This window comes from Passer domesticus, chromosome 5, assembly GCF_036417665.1.
Source record: "Passer domesticus isolate bPasDom1 chromosome 5, bPasDom1.hap1, whole genome shotgun sequence".
Classification (NCBI taxonomy): domain Eukaryota; kingdom Metazoa; phylum Chordata; class Aves; order Passeriformes; family Passeridae; genus Passer; species Passer domesticus.
In genome coordinates this window covers 29,296,526-29,312,841 of record NC_087478.1, presented here as the reverse complement: position 1 = coordinate 29,312,841, position 16,316 = coordinate 29,296,526, and the positions used below count along the sequence as shown (strand labels likewise).

The window sequence follows — 16,316 nt, the reverse complement described above, 5'->3', positions numbered from 1 at the left end:
TCACAAATCTCTGTGTTAATAATAGGTATATTGGGAAGATTATTAATTGTTACTTGGAAGATACTTGCTAGCAATTCTCTATCAATGTAATATATGTTGTTTACAGCCAAATTTCAGGTGGTAGATTAATTCAACCTGCTGAGAACACTGCTGAGATGTGGAAAACCTTAGAAAAAAAGACTCCTACACAAAAGAAACTGCAAAATTTTGAAGCTGTACAGCAGTTTTCAAAGAGGTAGGTCAAGGAAATGCATGCCATTATTCCAGATACAAAGTACTAAATTAAATGCCTAAAAACAGAAGATGAAAACAGTGCTATGCCCCTATTATCCATCAGTCATACCAACCATAACAAATGGTAGTCATTGAAGTAGTACAAGTTTGTAAAAATTTCAAAGAAAGATGGAATATATTGGCTAATATTGGCTAATTGTCTCGAACAGAAAGTGATTGAAATTAGAAACATTTTTTTTTCAGGACATTGTCTTTTTGCCCATGAATCAGATTATTTGGTTGACAAATGAAAAGTCAAGAAAGCAATAAATCTTGTCTTCTTCTTTCAGCTCAGAAAGAAAAATGAGATGGAGAGGATCTATTAAGTCTAAATCTTTGAAAGACTTGGCCTTCTGATTCAGTTCAGCTATTAAGTACCGCCAGAATTTCTTCCATGCAACAGAGTAATATAGGCACCTGATATTTTTATTGCTTTTATTAAGGAAGTGAAACAGGTTTCTAATTTAATAGAAAGGAATCTGGTTTTTTTGTCTAAGTGGGTCTTAATTTACAATCAAATGCTGCTTGCCATAACTTCTAACATGCAAATTAATTACTAAGTAATCAGTAAATATATTGTTTACATTTTTCCATATTGAAAACACTTAATAAGCAATTACAAATAATTGTAACACTGTAGGAGTTGTTCACCTGAAAGAGATTTTATCTTTTGTACCTCAAGATGAATCTCCAACTGTAAAGGTTAAATTTACTTGAAAGTCATTATTCAAATGAGTTTTATTGTGAATGCCATTATACAAAAACTAATTGAAATATAAATATGTGAAAAACATAAAAAATATGGTTTTGGGGTTTTATTTATTAGTTTAAATATTTATGGGTTTTTTATTATTAGTTTAAATAACGATTTGTGATCACTGAATTATGTCACTTAAATTAAATTTTATTAACAGGCAGAGGGCAGACAAAGGCTTAAGTGTGTATGGTGATACAGGGAACTTATCACTAGACCAGATCTGAAAATTAAACAAGCAGTTTTCTCTGATAATCCAAATATTGAACGGCTGTTATGTAAATATTAGATGAGATCTATACATTATCTTCGAATAATAAAATCAAATTTACAAACATATAAAATAATTAAGAAACTGTGGTTTCATTTCCAGTTGCAGTGTTATGACTAAAACATATAAAGAGACAAATCCACTATTCCTTTAGTTACAGATCAGTTGAAATGTGCCCTACAATCTTTGTGATTTCAATGTCAGTAGTCTACCAGAAGTTACAGTTTGTTGGAGATTAAATCAGTGACTTCAACCATAGCCTTATTCTAATTACACAAATAATGTAAGCAGTAAAGCCCTGGATTACACTTCTTCCTAAAAGTAAGCAATTTTCTGTTCTAATTCTGGTTTGAGCTAAGCTTGAATCAAACTATATACATGTTAGTCATATCCAGGATAAACACACAATTTCACAATCAAAAGAATTTTTTGCAATTGCATGTTCTGCTCTTTTTCAGACTTTGTTTCAGGAATGTTTATTACTCTTAAGAAAAGCTAGATCAATTTTGACCTAATCATAAAACAGAAATAGCTTTTTTGTTTATTACATGCAGAAGAACTTTTTGTTCCTACTCAAACATACTCAGCCTTGAAGCTAAATTTCCTAAGCAGAGATGGCTTACTGAGTGATGTGTTGGCATGATGTAGGAGAAAACCATTATGATGGACTTTGACAAGGACTTTTGTCAAGGTCATGCTAAATTCTTAGCAGCTTGGCAGGTCTTCATGTTCCATGCCTCTCTGTAAAATGCCTACGTCAAAGACATAACTGAAGCCAAAAACTCAAAAAGAAACCATACCAAATCAAGGTGAGAAAAAGTAGCGGTTGCTATAGATAGGATGAGTAAATATTGAAATAAACTGTCATGGGAAATGGTGGGGACCTAATTTTTTACTATTGATAAATTGTGTTTGAATACATTGCTGGAGAACACACATTAAAAATAATTGTAATTGGCAGGGTACCCATGTGGATCTCTCTGCCTACTGGCACAGACAGCAGAAAAAGTCATTGCAGCCCCTTCTTTCCTTGAAGTGTATGGAGTAAAGAAATAGTTAAGAATTGAGAGTCACAGAAATAATCCTGCTCCTGGTTCTCCCCCTCTTAAGTGAAATGATTTTCCTTTACGTCACCATATTTCATCAGGCATTATGCGCCTGTCTGTATTCTTGGAAATTTAGTACTGATTGATGATAATTTTGCTGGTAACAAATATTAGTCTTAAATTTGGGAAATTAACATTTGGTTAGTAGATATTTAAAAGGAAATCAAGTATTTCAGAAATAGTGTTTACCTTGAAATGAAGAGGAGGCCTGTTGTTTTCATTTCAGTGCAAAGCTCATTTAATTTAGTTAAATACTCATTTCACTCCAGAACAGAGACACCACAGCAAAACCTACTCAGGAAGGAGATGATATTAGGGTTTTTCCATAATTAGGCTTTGTTTTCTAAAGTCTTCACCTCTTAATAGACATAAATATAATTAGATCACTTTATTAACCTTCAAGGAAAGAGCTGGCTACTCTTTCCATGAAGAAACCATGTGTTCATGGATCTAAAACCCCTTTAGAAGTTATAGCTCCCACATCAAAATAGAAGCAACTGTTGGATAAATCTCTGTGAAAAATTGCATGGGAAAAGGCAATAAACACATATACATCCAGGTTTTCCATTTAATTGATGTTATTTAGAATGTCTGCCATTATCCATTTCTGTTCCTGAAACATTAAATCTGTGAAACTAAAATAGTCACAGGACACACCTTCACAAATATTTTGCAAATCCGTGCATAAACACTGATAAATGAGCTGAGCAACATCACTATGATACTGCTCTTCAACACTCTAAAGGAACAAATACAGAGCAGTGCAAATCCAACCACTGTCACCTTTAGGTTGGATGTGACATACACACACATGATCAGAGTCCAAGAAGAAAAGAGTTTTTATTCTGTGTGTTCTCCAGTTTATATACCCTTAACAAAGCATGATCTTAAGTCATTAACTACATCACAATAACTTATTATATTCATTGGTACAAAGCAATTAGCGTCAATAAAATTGGAAAAAGTTTTACAGAAATTTAATAAGGCACATATACACATCTACTTATGCACATAGTCTAGCTTGCAAAATTTTTCATGTACCTTTTCTAATCTGTTTCCATGCTGACGGCCTTGTCTTCTTCCTTGCTATGGATAGACTCAAAAATCATCAATTGCTATTTCTTCTATTAACTCAGCTTTGCTTGCAGGCCAACTGTCAAGCCCCTCCATAAACCATATTTAAGAAAAATTGAAAGATCAATTATTTCCTCATCCGTTCATCTCAAAATGCTGGAAGAGATCCAAAACTACACTGAATGGTCCCAGGATGTCTGGCACAAATCACCAAACAAAGCACTTTGTCCTCTAAATGCCCACAAGCAATTTTGTCACAAAAACAATTCCTTTGCAGTTCTTTCTTTATGACTGAACTGTGAAGAGTTGATGCCATTGCTCCAGTCCAGGGTGCTCAAGTTTTTCACTTCATCTTTCGAGACCCTTTCTCTCTTCCGCAGGAGTAGTTGTCTCTGAGAGTGTTTTTACCTTGAAAAATTTTACCTGTTGCCCACGGGGAGGGTACATCCTTCTGCCAGACTTGAACCTTACAGGACTCCAAAGGGACTTTCCTGGCTTTGCATAAGTCTTCTGAAGGTTAGCTGGAGAACTATCAGATCTTTAAGAAAAGGACTTAAAAAATGAAAACATACAATCTGATGCTATTTAATAACAATTATTTCATCACCAGAAATTATCAATCAGTCATTCAGTCATACATGTTTTTTCACTACTGACAAAAAGGGGGGTTTAGGTTTTAAGTACTGATGCAGCATATAAATATCATTGTGAATTAAGTGTATTAAGTGTTGGAGCACACCACATACTAATCAGCTTGAAATGAGTGCACTGGTCCCAGGTCAAACACAAACTCCCTAAAAGCATAACTGTGTATCCACAGAAGTCCAGCAAAGCTTCAGATCCGATTTCAGAGTTCAGAAGAACATGAGCCTGTATTTAACCATAATGGATAGCTTACTATAAAGCATCACTTTTATGTTAAAAAGTATCAAGTTCTTTCAACAAAGGAATTAGTGAGGCTTTTAATCTTATGGATCTTGCAGTGCTGCATTTCCCCTGGTCGTGGTGGCTCCAGTTTCTCTGCCTGTGATGAACTTCTTCTGCCTGTTACAGAGTCACCCACCTGCCTGAACAAGCCCTCACCATCCACACCCTCCAAGCCCAGCACTGGAGCTGGTTCCCAGCTGTGCTGTGCTGAGCTGCTGAGCAGCATTCACCAGGAGTCCGGCCAGCAACAGGCCAAACAGAGCAGGCAATTCACAGGTTTATTCCCAGGGAAGTTTTCCTTACTCAGCTGCAATAGGAACTATATCTAAGTAACCTAATAACAAAAGGTCTGTTCATCTGAGAAAATGTTATTAACACTGAACAGTAGAGTAAAACTTTGTTCTCATGGAACAGAGATACACAAACACAGAGGCAGAATTACTGAATAGCCTTCACTGCCTTGGAAAACCTGCAGAAAGATTCTGTGCTAATGAAACCCACATAAAGAACTATGTATTCACCACCTTACACTTTCAAGGAGAAGCCTAACAGCACAGTTTTTTTGCTAACTTCTTTTTCTCCATTTGTAGATGAATGGGAAAATAAGTAAAAATCACAAATAAAAACCAAGGCTGCTATTCCATACAACAGCTGACTATGCTGCCAATCCCACATGCCAGATGCTATACTGCCATGACCAATTCTGGTGCTGACATAAATATTGTCCATACTTGTAAATTTAAATTATTTTTGGATGCAAGACATATGCACTTTTTTTTAACTTAGAAAGCTTAGACATACAATTTAAAACAAGCCATTACTGTTAATCAGAATATTGTTCCAGATTTTCAAACATTGTAAATTACTTTGTATAACGGGGATAGGGACAAAACTTGCTTTTTCCTTTTTTTTTCTTTCCTTTTTGCAATGCTCTTAAAAATCTTACCTAACTAACTGTATTACCTGATGTGCTGGGGTGGATGTCAGGATCAATTGTAAAGTTTGTTTCCCTGAGAAACTTGAGTTCTGCCAAGTTAAATCTTCAGGCTGAGTGGGGTGTCCATTAGGAGCAGTTGGTGGCTCATGCAGAGACAGGCTTAGCTGAATAAAAGCTTGGTTTCCAGCTTCCTTGGTAAACCAGGAAAAAGGACAGAAGGCAGAAGAAAAAGTACATTTCTGCATGCAGCAAAAATGAGGGAAATACAGCAGAGATCTCTGTAACTCCAGACAGATGCTGCAGGCTACCCGTACACCTCATTTTATACAAGTCTCACAGAAAATCACTGTCAGAAAGCTCACAAAAAACTGCCATCCACTGCCAATATTTACACTGAAATCAACAATTTTACCCAATGTTACTAGGCAGTGTTGAGTGATTCAGAGGTTTTCCACTTATGACACAGCTTGTCAGTTATATCTGCCTGAGAAAGAGGCTCAAAGTTTTCTCTACTTGGACAAGCTGAAGTGGGACATGGGAAAGCATTGCTCAGAGAGGCTGGAACTAGGCAAGACTCTGAGAAACCTGATCTGACTTCACAGTTGGATTCACTTTTAGCAGGGAGGCTGGACCAGATGATTTCCAACAGTTTCTTCCCATCTAAACTCTACGATTACCTGATTTTTGGATAAAACTTGGGTTTTAGTAGTTTAGAGTTTAGTTCATAAGTTTTCTCTGTGCAGTTAATCTATTTCCTACTATTCTTTTCCAATACCACTTTTCTCCCATACCCACCTCTAAACACTCCTCTTCCCTACTGTCAGAGAAGGATCTCCCTTCTCCCAGCCATTCTGTCCCCAGAAGTGATCCTTAAAAAAAAAAAAACAAAAAGGAGATGGACTCCCAGTTTAGATGTCAGGTTCAAGACCAAAGAACAGTTTTTTCCACTTGTTCCATCCTAGCCTAGGGCATTTCCAGTGCCAGGCAGAATATTTAAAGGTATATTGTGTATTAATCTGCAAAACATAATTATTCAAGGATTTACAAATTGACTACTTCCTCACAAATTCTTGCAAAATGAGATGCTAGGAAAAATGCATCATGAATATTAACACAGGAAACACAGGTTGTTCATTTTTCCTTTTCTCCCTAGACATATTTCAGAGCATTCAGAAATGTCTAATCAAGCACAAACTGAGGCAAATAGACAGTATGGGATATTTTTGCTCCAACTGTGAAATATTTACAAGACTAGAAGCAACCAAAACCTGAAACCTACAATGAGAATTACTCAGTTACCTCAACTAAAAAAGGTGTTACCACCAAATGCAAAATTAATCCCCTGGTCATCACTTAAAAATTGATATTAAAAACCAACAAACTAGAACATAAACTTACATGACAACATACCTGCTCTCTAACTTCCAATTATCTATTAGCCATGTACTGTCAGTCCAAATTAAACCTAAATTCAAGTGTGGCTAAAATAAAATTTTGTCATGTCTTCATCTAAATAAAAGCTCTGAACGGAAATGGCATGTCTCAAAAACAGTGGCTTGGCTCAGGAGATGTTAGCTGTTACATGAATTTTGCCAAATATACCAAACCATATGAACTTCTATTTCCTTCAAAAACAACTGAACTTTTTCTCCATAGTTGTGGCAGGGGTCAGAAAAACGTGAGAAAAGCAGATGACTGCTGGATCTCACCACCACAGGTGAATAGGCAAGGTTGGAAAATAGGATGAGTATTGGCTACATATTTCCAGTTTCCCAGCCAAAATATATATGGTGATACAAAGATCAAATAATCCTGCAGCTACTGAGGGCACTAATTAAAAAAAGGAATAAAGAGCACAGATGACCTCACATAGATGACCAGTAAAACTATTCATGCATACTGTCTGAGAACATGCTTTGATGTTTGGCTGGGTGCAAGCCACGTGTCACATCAAAAAACCCATAAACAAGAAAAAAATAAAAGAAGCTGTGTCCGTACAGACTGTTCAAGTTGAAATAGGCAGCAGTGGCTGAAGATGAAGAAAACAAAGTTGTTCTAATATAAAAAAAAACAACCTGACTCTCAAAACTTACCAAAAAGGAGCAAGTACTTAAAACAGACTCAGATTCTTACTTGGGTCTTAATCTTACCATTGTCTCCACTCACACCGATGTTTGCAAGATCCGACTGGACACAAGCATGAATACAGAAATCAGTTCTAGGACATGAAGAGAGAAATGTATTAATGGATTTATGTGAGGCCAAGAATAATCACAGAAGGTTCACAAATTGTTACTTCCTTGCAGCTTCTTCCAATGTGTATAATCATTATTATTGTATCGATGCCAAAAAACAGGGAGCTATATTTAAACTCCAAAGAAGGTATCTGGAGTTCAAAATGCTAATCATATTTACACAGAAAGGGAAGGAAACCTCATAATAATGTACATATGAATTTTATTGACTTATTTGTGTTCATTAAAAGCAGATGTTCTCTGTAGCCAAAAAAAAAAAAACGCAGGAACTTACCAGAAGAGAAAAGCAGACACGGTTGGTTAAAGCATGGCAGATATTTTACCCCACCATGTGTTGTTTTTCAAGCTTCTAGCAGTCAGATGGCTGATGGAAAATAAGCACAGTCATTTGTGAGGGCACAGGGAGTTATCAAATAATAAAGGCTTTGTCTGATAAAAACTGATTGGTTCTTGTGGCAAAAGAGCAGAATTCCTTCCAAAGGTTAGAATGGAATTTTTTTTTCACTGCTTGGAGTGTAGGTTTCCCATTTAAAATATTTTATTTACTAATGCAAATAAAATTTTGGGCTTTTTTTTCTGTATCCTTGAACACTGTAGTTCATATGGTAATAAACTTACAGAAAATCAGCTGAAGGCAGATCTGACATTCTGACATCTGCTTTATAAATCTCTTCCTTCTGGTTACTTGCTGACAAGAATGATAGAGATAAGTAGGTCCTGGGGAAAAAAAATTAAAAAAAAAAAACAAAAAACCAAAAAACAAAGTCATTTGGATGCCATAATGACCTTAGCCTCAGATTTTGTATTTTAAATCTCTGGTAGATCTGAAAATTCTTATTAAAAAAAATATAGCCCAAGAGAGGAAAAAGTTAGAACAGTTCAAAGAACTGATACGGGGATGAATTTACCTCAATAAATAATAAATGGAGGTATGTCCTTTCTCTCCCACATATTTAAAGCTTTCTGAATTGAGCCGGTCAGAAGATGTCATTTACCAGATTTACCCAATTTTAACTTCAGCAATACCTACCAACATGATTCTGTTCAGTCTCTTACCAATTAAGTCAGCCATAAATGAGGCTATAGTGGCTATTAAGTGAAAGTACCGGCTGAAATCAATTATACCATATGTACCTAACCATTAACAAAGCTGACTGCAGTTCCCCACTCTTAAAGGCACTAATGGCAGAGCCAATGTACAGTATCTCCCACTTTTCCTTCTTCAGGGGCTGGGCACTGTAATTCCACCTCAGCTGTTTTCTTTCTAACATGGTGTCTCAAGGAAAGGAGGCTTGAGCAGACAGACTGTCTGTCGCTGTAGCTGCCTGTCTCCCCAGGGACTTCAAGTTTCAGCCAAACTTACAGAGGAACAGAAGTCTCATAATGTTAGACCAACAAGCTTCATAAAAATAATCACAGGATAAAGGAGAAGTAACAAGAAAATGTTCTGACTGTGGAAAGAAGAACCAAGGAAGTGAACGTGAGCTTTTTAGCTTTACTGGAGATTCCATCTGGACAGGATACCCAGCAGATGCTCTATTCATATGAAAATCTTCAATAGGAGTTTGTAATCAAGGGAAAATACAAAGATTGAAAAAAAAAAATTCTTGTTTCAGGATTTGCAATAAATTATTTCTTTTTCAGAACATTGAAATGAGAATAGAAATAAACAGGGAGACAGAGAGGGGAAGTCTTTACCACATGCTCTCTCATGTTCCCAAACATTTCTCCTTTACTTAATGTTACTGGAGGTGGTGATTAAAGTCATAGATTGTGGAAGCTTCTTATTTCAGCATAATGGGTTTTTTTTCCACAAATAAAAAGATGCTTCTCTCTTTCATTTATTGGGTAATCATTTTTCAAAATACTCTTTTCCCCACCTTAAAATCAGTTTCAAGTTCTAGACCTGTCAATTTGTTTTCAGATACATTTGAGGTTCAAAGTATAAGCTGTCTTGAAATACTTTCGGATTATTTTGAGTATATTACTTTTTCTCAGTTCTCCATTTTTCAAGACCCATGTGCTCAGATGCTATCAGCCATCCAGGTGTTTTGGAAATGTATCCCTGTTAGAAAAGACCACAACCTCAACTGAGTACATTGACAAGAATGCATATGTTCTTGAATTTACTTTCAATAAAAATGTATTCATTTATATACCAGCATTAACCACTATTTTGAAACTGGGATATGATCAAAGCCATAATCAAGTCTCATAACTTTTATCAGATCATATGCCTCAAAACTTAGCCAAATTAAAAGAAAAAAAAAGGCAAACAAAAAAAAACCAACAACAAAAACCACATTGTTTTTTAAATTAGTATTTCCCTTCTTACAAATATTAGGGTTTAAAGGGGACTCTCAGGCACCCCTTACTATGAACTTAGCTTAAAACAGATGCTGATTCTGACTTCTACCTCTGCACAAGACATAAGCAAGACTGAGACAGCAGGACAGGGAATTCTAATTTCTGCAAACACGAGTTTACTTCAGAGAAAACTGCATCAAACACCACAATAATTTCTGTCCTGAAACTGAAAGAAGAAAGGTTCTATGCAAAACCTGAAATGGGTCAGAAGCATGCTCCATGTGAGGGGTCACTCCAGCATTCCCAAAGGTGCCACACACAAGCAGGCAGTACATGGTTATTATGGGGATGCATATGGAAATACATTATGGAGTTGCTGCAGTGGACTGTGTTGGTTTATGGTGGTAACAAAAAGAATAAGCAGCATGATGAACATGAGTCTGCATACAAACAAAATTCTACCCTTACAGTCACCCTGCCTGCTTTCAAGATGCTTGGTAATGAATGATGGGGAATGTGTCCTTTTATTTTCAGATGATATATTGCCTAAAGAAATAAGCACAGAAGCTGCCTTCATGTCCAGGATTTTAGTGACAGTTCTGAACAGACTTTTCTTTATATCGTTTTTTTCCAAAAGCAACTAATATTAATGGATGGTCGTGCTCATCCCCATTATTACTGAAGGAAAGAGCAGTTTTAGCTTGGATCACTATGGATCATAAAATCCTTTACAAAGAAAGCATTGTTCACCAAAGTAATATACATTTTTATTTCTTTCCTGCTTAGTTGTCCTATGTTATTTGTCAGCCATTTGTTAAAAGCTAGCAGTAAAACATCTGATTTAAACAGGACACGGGACGGGCAAAGGTGTTTAGGAGATTTGGTTTCTTCTTTTATAAAATTTAAAAATTAAACATTGGTTCTACATCTCCTAAAAAGCATTTCTGTTGACTTGCAGCCATAACTCACAGTCATAAGGAGTTACAGATCTTTAACTCCCTTTTGAAGGAATTTGTGTCTGAAAGTGCCTGTCTTTTTCAGACATGTAGCTACACCCCCACACGCCCCCTGAGCAAACTCAAGCACTGATGTACTAGATCTGTGTCTTTGTGTCAGCCTGGAGAGCCCTGTGGCACTGTGATCTGAAGTTCCACACACTGATCTCAGAATGGAGGCCCACAGCTCACACCTCAGGGAGAAGGAGATGCAGAAGGCTGTACAGATCTCCTAGATGGACTTTTAAATTGCTTTTATGTTTTTCTTCTTTTTTTTTTCTTTGCAATGCACTACCTCCTGTGCTTTCTACCACTCTGTAATTCCAGTGATGTTTAAGACTGACCACTCATGATCTGCCATTTTCAGCATGTGGGGTCTTGGAATGAGACAGAAAATGTGCAGAAAAGCACCATGAAAAGTATGAGGGGGAGCAGGACGTAGGAGCCAATTAAATGAGTCACACACTCAATATAAGATACTTCAAGAACCTTCTCAATCTCCTACTAGTGCTGCATAGGCACAAAATGGGCTTGAACTATAACTCCAGATAAATACAGCCACTCAAGTGCTGTATCCATGAGCAATTAAAGGCAAGAGTGAGGTTGGGCATCTTCCTTTACCTCGTGACTGATACTGCAAATCTAGAGTATTCACAAATACTTTATATATTGCTGTGGGGTAGTATCCATGTTTCATTAGAAAATCCACTTGCATGTTCTCTCTTTAGACAATATTTTACAGTTACTGTAGGACGTCACTACATTCCATTATAATGCAAAATGAATCTGGTGTTCTAAAAAGATTTCCTGCTTTATTTTGGATGTATGAGAGAGATATAGTGTTCCAAGAAACAAGTAATGCCTGAGGGCATGCAAAATCACCTTTTAAAGTCCATTACCCAGGTTTATTTGCATGAAGAACTGCATTTTAAAGGTTAAGTTACCTGTAATCATAGAAAAGCTACTATACTGCTTTAAAATAGACTGCTCAAGGCCATGACAAATTACTTTCCCAAATGTCCTTACTTTTAAAGGCTCAATTCAGTGAACCAATAATTTACTGTTAATTTGTAACATTTTCTCAAGTTCTGCCTACGGAATAGAAAATGAAAATAAATTATCCCGTAGTGCTTAACAATGCCTTCCTTGCATATAAATATGCTCCAAAGATTTGAATACTGCCTAACAAGGTCTTGGGGTGTTTTTGAGATCTGCAAATTCAAAGACTTACAGACCCTAAAAGTCCACAAGACACACAAAGCCACTGACACCTCAATTTTTTCAAACTTTGATTTCAAGAGCAAATCTATCTCAAAATAAGAAATCACCTCAGAATATTCTCTTTTTTTTATTATTATTCAATGTATGAAGCACACTTTTGGATGGAGAATGTCTCTGTTTAAGCTCTTTCAATGTTTTAGAAATTATCCAGGACATAAACTGCATGTTCAGTAAGTTATACACAAACTTCATGGTGCCAGCACACAGCAAGTAAAGTAAAGCAATTTGATAAACAGAGATATTTAAGATGTATCTGATGATATTTTTACCATCTTTGGTCATATGAAATCCTTGAAAAAACAAAGACATCAGGGAGGACTGCAAGTAACAGCAAATCTGCCAAACTGAGGAACCAATATTTTGAGTACTAAAGAGGCATTTGAGTGTAGAAAGGGCCAGAAGTTAGGGCTATATCAACCAATAAAAGTAGTATAAAGATTTTATTCTGAAATATACACACTGCTAATGAGAAGCTCTACTTAACATTAGCCATTCTTACTCCCTTTTCAACAGTACTTACCAGCTGATTTCAATTCTAGAACAGAATAGAGGATAGAACGAGAAAAGATGGCACTGGTAGACAGGTAATGTCTTCAAAGATCCCCCCCGAGATCTGCAGAGCTGTGAAAGTGAAAACAGGGAGTAACAAAATACGTCTGGGTGACAGGAAGTCCGTTCTGAATGCCTAAATATGGAGAGTGAGGAACCATTGGACAGGTTTGGAGTGAGTACAATCTTCTCACATCCCCACACTGGTCTAAAGAATCATTTTATTTGTCCTTAGCATAATAAATATCATTCATGCCATGTGGGAGTTAAAAAAAAAAAAAAAAAAAAAGAAGAAGAATAAAAGAGTCTGATTCCTTGGAGACTGAGCAGCCTGGTGAGTAGTGTCCTGGTAGAACAGAAGAGTTGTTCTCAGGGTCTCAGTTATTCTCAGCTTCAAACTGGTTGGAAAGCAGAGCCAAAAGGAATCATGGAATGATTAAGGTTGGAAAAGACCTCAAAAATCATGGAGTCTAACCTTTGACCAACACCACCAAGAAAACTAAACTATAGCACTGAGTGCCATCTCCAGTCTCTTTGAATGCTTCTAAGGTTCGCAATTCCACTCCCTTCCTGGGTGATGTTTAACTACTCTTTCAGGGAAGAAATTACTCCTTATGTCCAACCTGAACCTCCCCTGGTGCAGCTTGAGGCCATGTCCTCTCATCCGGTCACTGGTAGAAGAGATGAGCTGCCTGGAAGAAGAGATGAACCCCCACCTGGCTGCAAACTCCTTTCAGGTGGTTATAGAGAGTGACAAGGTCTTCCCCGAGCCTCCTTTTTTTCATGCTAAACAAACCTAGTTCCCTCACCCACTCCTCATATAATGTACTCTCTAGACCCTTCACCAGCCTCATTGCCCTTCTCTGGACTCACCCCAGCACCTCAAAGTTATTCTTGAAGGGAGGGGCTCAAAACTGGACACAGGACTTGAGGCGTGGCCTCACCAAAGCCAAGTTTAGAGGGGCAATCACTGCCCTGGTCCTTCTGGACACGCTATTTCTGTTGCAAGCCAGGATACCATTGGCCTTCTTGGCCACCTGGGCACACACTGGCTCATGTTCAGCCACTGTTATCAGCACCTCCAGGTCCTTTTTCACTGGGCCACTTTCTAGTCACTTTGCCCCAGGATGTAGCATTACAGGGAGTTGATGTGACCCAAGTCAGGAACTTTCCTTCGAAACACTCCAGGAATTTCCTAGACTGCCTCCTCTCCACTGTTGAGTTTCCAGCAGATATCAGGCAGGTTAAAGTCTCCAGAAGAACAAGGACTGATAACTGTAAAGTGTCAGCCAGCTGAAGAGAAGATTTCATTCACCTCTTCATCCTGGTTGCATGGTCTATGACAGACTCCCACCAGGATGTCTGCCTTGGTAGCCTTTCCCCCTGATCCTTACCCATAGAAACTCAACCTTATCATCATCATTTTCGGTGGTTTCACCTTGGCTGGATGCCAGGTACCCACCACGCCACTCGATCATTCCCCCTTCCCAACTGAACAGGGTGACAAAATGAGATTGAAAACAATTCATAGAATAATACAAGGCAATTTACTAGAACAAAAGCAAAAGTTTACATGCATATGAACAAAGAAAAAAAAACCAACATTTTTTGTCTTACTTCTCACCAGCAAGCAATGTCAGGCCAATACCCAGGAAGCAGGGCTGCAGGACATGTAGCAATTGCTCAGGAAAGCAAACACTGCAAATAATGACAGTCCCCCCCTTCCTCCTCCTTTTATTAGCTTTTACACCTGAGCTGACACCATATGGTATGGAATATCCCTTCAGTTGAGTCAGCTAGCCTAGTTGTGTCCCCTCCCAGGATCTTGCCCACTTCCAGCCTACTCATGGAGCAGGGAGATCCTGAGAGACTTGACTGGTGCTGTGCCAGAGCTCCTCAGCTGTAGCCAAAGCACTGGTGTGTTATCAACCCCTTTCTAGCTACCAAAGCAAAGAGCAGCACTGTGAGGACTGCTGGGGTTAAAATTAACTCCATCTCAGCCAGACCCAATAACTATCCTAAGAGGGACTGCAACTCTCAGGTGACAGTTTTCTCTTATCATCTGATAAGAGCCTTAAAACACCTATCTGCCACAGCCATCCCTGCCAGCCTGCTTTTTGTTCTCTCCATCCCCTGAGGCACTGCAGATTCCCAGAGTCACACAGACAGAGCAGAGGACATGCTCTGCTTCAGGGCATGCCAAAAGTGTTAGAGCCTTGACAAGACCAAGCATGTGTGCTTGTGTTCCACAGTGAAGTCTAGACAGGATCCATGGCCCACGTGTTTGCTGCTAAGGGTGTGGCCCACTAGCTGTTGTCCAACTGTTTGGTGTGGAATTTACTGAAAATATTTGTGCCAGCTGAGGGAAAAGGACTCCCTTCAGGTACTCACAAATCTGTGTTTAAGCCCTTGCGCAACTTGCATGCCTGTCTTCTTCTGGGGGCTCAGAGTTCATGCAGAGGGACTGCAGGCCACCTCTTTCAGCTCACTGAAGTACCCTAACCCTCAGACTGGACTTATACTGCAAGAGAATTAATTCAGGATGGAGAGAGGGGGATCAAAAAAAGGGAATATGACTCTCTGACCCTTATTACTGTGTGATATCCAATGGCTATAATGTATGCAACCAGGACTTAAACTAGAAATCTTTATTCCTGCATGAGCACTACCACAGAGAAATCATGCCCTTGCCAGAAGCAGAGTGTAAGAGTAGAGGAGGATATTCCTTTCTTTCAGTACCCCCTCCTAGTTAATCTCTAGCCCAGTAATTACCTTGCTTGTTGATGAAGGTATTGTAAACTCCCTGTAGCCAAATGGCTTTTGAAAAAGTCTTTTAATGATAAATTTTATTATATAACTGTAATAAATTTGCTGGTTTAATAAAGAAACAATATTGAAGATACTAGAGGCATTTCTGTATTCGTGGGGGCTTTCAAGATCACATGGTAAATAGTGTTATTAAAAGACCTTATCAAGCCCCATCAGTCTGTCTGGCACTGCACAGGATGTGAAAGCAAGCACTGAAAAGCTTCCACTCCAACAGACAGTTCAGTGCAGGGGCAGGGAAACACAGGCAGGATCCTGATGGAATGGAAGGAGCAGACAGCTATCAGCAATTCTCTGCAATAAGAATCTCTATTGGTGATGCCAGAAACCTTACATTTGTACGGATTATCAAAAGAGGTTTCACACCCTAATTAATGTACTGTCAGCTTCACACAGCTTGTGCCCATGTTTGATCAACAAAGATTTTGGAGAGGTACTGTTTTCACATCAGTGCTATTTGGTAGAGGAAATATAAATACCAATTGTTCTCATCCAAATTAGAATTTGAAAAGCAATCTTCCTTATAATTTAGTATGTACAAGTGACAGAAGTACCTTTATGTTGTGAAATACCACAATGAATTAGATTGCATCATGCCGTGTTCAAATTTGTCAGTGTTCAGTGGGAATGAAGAATTGCTGGGCTCACAATCAGTTCTTTCCAGACTTACAAGAATCCTGTGGTTCTGAACTCTTTTCAGACTGTTCAATACATTCATTGATCATGATTTCTCTGCAATGTCTGCTTATTGGCAGATGACC

At 38.0% G+C, this 16,316-nt stretch overlaps 1 long non-coding RNA gene across 2 annotated transcripts; it reads right to left on the bottom strand.

Annotated features, from left to right (window-relative positions):
• Positions 1-660: 660 nt before the first annotated feature.
• LOC135301307 (uncharacterized) lies at positions 661-14,587 on the bottom strand. Of its 2 annotated transcripts, XR_010363057.1 has the most exons (9): positions 14,347-14,587; positions 12,701-12,801; positions 9,586-9,662; positions 8,216-8,314; positions 7,872-7,961; positions 7,493-7,560; positions 6,138-6,211; positions 5,369-5,533; positions 661-4,030 (listed from the first exon to the last, which is right to left on the bottom strand). It is a non-coding gene; the product is annotated as an uncharacterized LOC135301307 (long non-coding RNA). The 2 variants fall into 2 exon arrangements; XR_010363056.1 differs by lacking the exon at positions 661-4,030 and having other exon boundaries at positions 5,056-5,533.
• Between the last annotated feature and the right edge of the window lie 1,729 nt (positions 14,588-16,316).